A 6,000-nucleotide genomic window follows, 5' to 3' on the forward strand; every position below is an offset into this window, starting at 1 on the left:
CACAGGTACACACACACAGGTACACACACAGATACACACACAGATACACAGACAGGTAAACACACACACAGGTAAACACACACACAGGTGTACACACGACTCAGCTGAGGACCGGATTGCTTGCAGCTGAATGTCAGAATGCGGCTGAGTCACTGCTCGCTGAGAATGTCTCAGCAGCAGCGTCACGATTCTGCAGCTACAGCTGTATGAGCTGCATGCCGCTGCAGGGAGTGGATTTCTAATGAACGCCGTCACTGAGCGGACGGGGAAATTCGTGATGCGGCGCCAGAGGCGGTCCCTGCCTGGGTACAAAAGCAGCCCTGCGAGAGAGAGAGAGCGGAGATGGTGAAGAGAGAGAGGTGAGACTCTGAGAGAGGGGGGTGTGTGCGAGAGAGAGAGAGAGGGGAGAGAGGGGGGCAAGGGATATAGCCCATAACCCCACAGTGGCTAGGAAGATGTTAACTACCTCGCCTGGTACGTAGGAGGTCGTGGGTTCGATCCCGATCTTAACGCCACGGTAGCTAGGAGATGTTAACTACCTCGCCTGGTACGCAGGAGTTCGTGGGTTCAATCCCGACTCCAACGCCACATTGGCTAGGAAATGTTAACTACCTCGCCAGGTCAACGGGAGTTCGTGGGTTCGATCCCGACCCTGACGATGCCTGCTGCTGCTGCTGTATATTTGGAGTCAGAGTTTCTCTCTCCCTGTGTTAGCCACTGCGTGGATTATCTTCTCCGAGTAACATAAACATTGATTCGTTTCAGTCTATCGGTGTCTGTGGGTGTGTGGTTCCAAACGAGTATCTGGATCTCTATGGGTCTTCATGAGTATGGGTCTCAGTGGGTATATATGATTGAGAGGGGGTCAAATACTTATTTCCCTCATTAAAATGCAAATCAATTTATAACATTTTTGACATGCGTTTTTCAGGATTTTGTTGTTGTTATGCTGTCTTTCACTGTTCAAATAAACCTACCATTAAAATTATAGACTGATCATTCATTTGTCAGTGGGCAAACGTACAAAATCAGCAGGGGATCAAATGCTTTTTTCCCTCACTGTAGCTCATTCAGTCCGTTAAGAGGCTGCAAGGGGGAATATTTTTCCTTGTGTGGTGCCGTGCAGGTTGCAGCTGCCGTCGTTCTCATTGGTTCCCCACAAGCACCGAGTCAGCTATGACGTCACAAAGGATCGCCGTCCTCTTCATCGCCGCCATCTTGAGCGTCTCGATCACGCCCGCAATAGCTAAAGGTGAGTACAGCACGTGTGCGTGTTCAGGTGTGTGCGTGTGTGTACACGTCTATGTGTGTACATGTGTGTGTGAACGTGTGTGTGTACATGTTTGTGTACATGTGTGTGGGTGTACACGTGTGTGCGTGTGTACACGTCTTTGTGCGTGTACATGTGTGTGTACATGTGTGTGAGTGTAGCCACGTTTTGTTTAATGTAGGAGTTGTTCAGATGTTCAAACTTGTATGTACGCTGTATGTTGGACCTCTTTTGCACCGTTACGTAGCCAATCGCGCTCATTGGAGGTCCGGGGGAAGTCGTGTATAGTAGTGTATAGTGTAGTGTAGTGTGGAGTGTATAGTAGTGTAGTAGTGTATAGAGAAGTGTATAGTAGTGTAGTGTGTTGTAGTGTATAGTGAAGTGTATAGAAGTGTAGTGTGTATTAGTGTACAGTTTAGTGTATAGTGGAGTGGAAAACGTGTATTGTGTATTAGTGTATAGTGTAGTGTATAGTGTAGTGTATATTAGTGTAGTGTTCAGTAGTGTATAGTGTAATGTATAGTGGAGTGTATTGGAGTGTAGTGTATAGTGTAGTGTATAGTGGAGTGTATAGTAGTGTAATGTATAGTAGTTTATAGTGCAGTGTAGTGCTATGTACAGTAGTGTAGTGTGTAGTAGTGTATAGTGGAGTGTATAGTGTATAGTAGTGTAGTGTATAGTAGTGTAGTGTGTAGTAGAGTAGTGTGCAATGTATAGTGTAGTAGTGTCATCTATAGTAGCGTAGTGTATAGTAGTGTATAGTGTCGTATATGGTAGTGTAGTGTATAGTAGTTCAAAGTGGAGTGTATAGTAGTTCGAAATTTGAAGCTTTCGTGACTGCAAGGATTCATACTCTTAGGTTTTTTCGGTAAAGTCACGTACGTGACCCCCTCCCCCTTAACTTGTATTTAAGAGCTTGTCTTTCGGAATTTTTCCTCACTTGATACAGTAAATTTAGCTGTGACGGTCCCACCTGATGACGGAGACTTGTGTTGCCTCCGAAACGTCGTGATTTATTATTTTATTAATATAATTATTTCCATTATTTTTTTATTTTTTATTTTTTTTTACCTACGTGACTTTACCGAAAAAACCTAACAGTGTGTACAGTAGTGTCATGTACAGTGTATAGTAGTGTATCGTGTCGTGTTTAGTAGCATAGTGTTAAGTGTCAAGTAGCGTGATGTATAGTGACGTATCTAGTAGTGTATAGTAGTGTAGTGTAAAGTACTGTATAGTTGAGTGAATAGTAGTGTATAGTGCCTTGTATAGTAGTGCATTGTATGGTATAGTGTAGTGCATCGTTGTGTCGTGTATATTAGCGGAGTGTATAGTGTACCATATAGTAGTATAATGTATAGTGTTGTGTATAGTCGTGTAGTGTATAGTAATGTAGTGCATAGTGTAGCATATAGTAGTATAATGTATAGTGTCGTGTATAGTGGTGTATTGTATAGTTTTGAGGATAGTATAGTATATAGTGTCATGCATAGTAGTGGTGTATAGTAGTGTTGTGTATAGTGTAGTGTATAGTGTAGTGTGTAGTAGTGTAGTGTATAGTGTAGTGTGTAGTAGTGTAATGTATAGTAGTGTAGTGTGTAGTAGTGTAGTGTATAGTAGTGTAGTGTACAGTAGTGTAGTGTATAGTAGTGTAGTGTATGTTAGTGTATTGTATAGTACTGTAGTGTATTATGTAGTGTATTGTAGTGTATAGCATTATGTATAGTAGTGTAGTGTATCGTGCCGTATACAATAATGTAATGTATATTAGTGTAGTCTATAGTGTCGTGTATAGTAGTGTAGTGTGTAGTAGTGTATAGTAGTGTAGTGTGTAGTAGTGTATATTCGTGTAGTGTATAGTGTCGTGTTTGTAGTGTAGTGTGTAGTAGTGTATAGAGTAGTGTATAGTAGTATAGTATAGAGTGTCGTGTATATAAAAGTGCAGTGTAATAGTATATAGTAGTGTAGTGTATAGTGTCACGTATAGTGTATAGCGTTGTGTATAGTAGTGTAGTGTATAGTAGTGTAGTATAGTGTATGGTATAGTAGTGTGCTGTAGTATAAAGTAGTATAAGTACTCCTCTACTTACGAGCACTCACAGATACGTACAAACCTGTCACTATGTCCATCTGCCTTTTTTTAACGAGAGTCGTACATCTGCAGAACATGAAAAATCACTGGCATCTTCAAATACAAAACCCAAAGAACCCGCGGCATCTACATCTGCAGGTATAGTAGTGAAGTATATAGTGTCGTGTATATAAAGTGCAGTATAATAGTATATAATAGTAAATAGTAGTGTAGTGTATAGTAGTGTAGTATATAGTATGGTATAGTAGTGTGTAGTAGTGTATAGTTCTTCTTGGTTCTTTCGGTAAAGTCACGTAGAATGGAAATAATAAAATAATTAAAATTAAACATAATAAAATAATTATCACGATGTTTCGCCACAAAGCAAGCAGCCGTCTTCAGGTGAAGAACAGGTCTGTTGGAAAGACAGCGTTTGAATGACAGCGTCTTTCCGACAGACCTGTTCTTCACCTGAGGACGGCTGCTTGCGTTGAGGACGGCTGCTTGCGTTGTGGCCGAAACGTCGTGAGAATTATTTTATTTTTAATTTTTATAATTTTATTATTTCCCTTCTACGTGACTTTACCGAAAGAAACAAAAAGATGAATCCCTGCAGTCACGAAAGTTTTAAATGGAAATTTAGTGTATAGTTGTGTAGAGTAGTAGTGTGATGACGTCATGTCATGGCTGCTGAAAGGGGCGGGTCCGAGTGAAGGGGAGGAGCCACCCAAGGGTTACTTAAGGGGCACCCCGTGACGAATTCGTGGTCATTGTGGGAGCCCGGAGTGTGGATCGGATGCAGGAGGTCTCTCTTGCTCGTGACCGGATGGTGTTGGCTGAACCCTCGTCCCGGCCCGAGTGAGAGAGCCCAAGGAATAGGACGAGTAGAGCTCGGGGGTCCATGGGAAGGAGTATAGAGAACACCTACCCCTGGTGTGAGCCTGAGTGTTTAACGAGTGTTAATAAATGGCGGAATCCCTTACAAGAAGTTACGTCTCCGCGTGGTTCTACGACGCAACAGTAGTATAAGGACTCCTCTACTTAGGAACTTTCAGAGATACGTACAGACCTGTCCCTATGTCCAGTTGCTATTTTTAAGTGAGAGTCGTACATCTGCAGAACCTGAAGAACCAGTGGTATCTACATCTGCAGAACATGAAGGAACAGTGGCATTAACATCTAAATAACCTTAAGAACGAGTTGCATCTACATCTGCTGAACATGAAGAACCAGTGGCATCTTCATCTGCAGAACATGAATAACCAGTGGCATCTACATCTGTAGAACATGAAGAACCAGTGGCATCTTCATCTGCAGAACATGACGAACCAGTGGCATATACATCTGCAGAACATGAAGAACCAGTGGCATCTACATCTGCAGAACCTGAAGACCAGTGGCATCTACATCTGCAGAACATGAAGAACCAGTGGCATCTACATCTGCAGATCATGAAGAACCAGTGGCATCTACATCTGCAGATCATGAAGAATCAGTTGCATCTACATCTGCAGAATCTGAAGATTGAGTGGTATCTACATTTGCAGAACATTAAGAACCAGTGGTATCTACATCTTCAGAACCTGAAAATCTCTTGAAGCCATTCCCCGTGTTTACTGTACACGCCATTCTTGGCGATTGGAATCGACATAATTAAAGTTTGGACTTACAAAAACAGACCTCTGGAACCTAACTCGTTCGTAAGCAGAGGAGTCCATGTATAGTGCAGTGTGTATAGAAGTGTAGTGTATATATTGGTCAGTATGTATATTTAACCACTATGTGCACATTTCCTACATTGTAGTGTATATTAGTGTATAGTGTAGTGTGTTGTAATAAATAGTAGTGTATAGTGTAGTAGTGTGTAGTAGTATTTAGTAGTGTATAGTGTAGTAGTGTGTAGTAGTATATAGTAGTGTATAGTATAGTAGTGTGTAGTAGTATACAGTAGTGTATAGTGTAGTAGTGTGTAGTAGTATATAGTAGTGTATAGTGTAGTAGTGTGTAGTAGCATATAGTAGTGTACAGTGTAGTAGTGTATAGTAGTATATAGTAGTGTAGTAGTGTGTAGTAGTATATAGTAGTGTATAGTGTAGTATATAGTAGTGTAGAGTGCAGTGTGTATATGTGAGTTCATGGAACTAATCGCACTGTGTAACCCCCAAACAGAGGGCGAGTCGACCAACTGGTGTAAGATTGGCGCCATGGCAGCCGGAGGAGGTAAGCGATAACATTGCCATGCCTCCACGTGATCGCTGGTGTTGTGACCCTGCTGTGTGCATCACACACAGCAACATACACAACATTACACACAACCTAACACAGCATCACACAGCATCACACACAGCATCACACACAGCAAAACAACCCCTTACCTCCTCGTGGTGCCAGACGGGCAACGCTGTCGTGGGCAGTGCCGTAGGGGGAGGGCGAATTCTGTTTGGCTTTTTGTCGCATGGCGTTTGCAACCATCACAGCGACTAAATGGGCGCTCTGGAAGGGTGCGAGGGGCTTGGTGACCCCTCCACCTTCAATTAATTACCACTAAACTACGTTTAAAATCTCAAATTAATAAGCTTGTGCTGGAGGTCCCGGGGGGACAGGCATCTATGATCCCAGGAGACCGAATCCTTACCCTCGGGGCTCCTCCAGAAACAAT

General features: G+C 42.5%; 1 long non-coding RNA gene across 1 annotated transcript; it reads left to right on the forward strand.

Moving 5' to 3' along the window:
- The first annotated feature begins 334 nt into the window (after nt 1–334).
- LOC133339377 (uncharacterized) lies at nt 335–5,562 on the forward strand. The gene is made up of 4 exons (XR_009754721.1): nt 335–359; nt 1,127–1,252; nt 3,435–3,500; nt 5,511–5,562. It is a non-coding gene; the product is annotated as an uncharacterized LOC133339377 (long non-coding RNA).
- The last annotated feature ends 438 nt before the right edge of the window (nt 5,563–6,000 follow it).

This window comes from Lethenteron reissneri, unplaced genomic scaffold (genome assembly GCF_015708825.2).
Source record: "Lethenteron reissneri isolate LAM-NWPU_2019-01 unplaced genomic scaffold, ASM1570882v1 scaffold_1848, whole genome shotgun sequence".
Taxonomy (NCBI): domain Eukaryota; kingdom Metazoa; phylum Chordata; class Hyperoartia; order Petromyzontiformes; family Petromyzontidae; genus Lethenteron; species Lethenteron reissneri.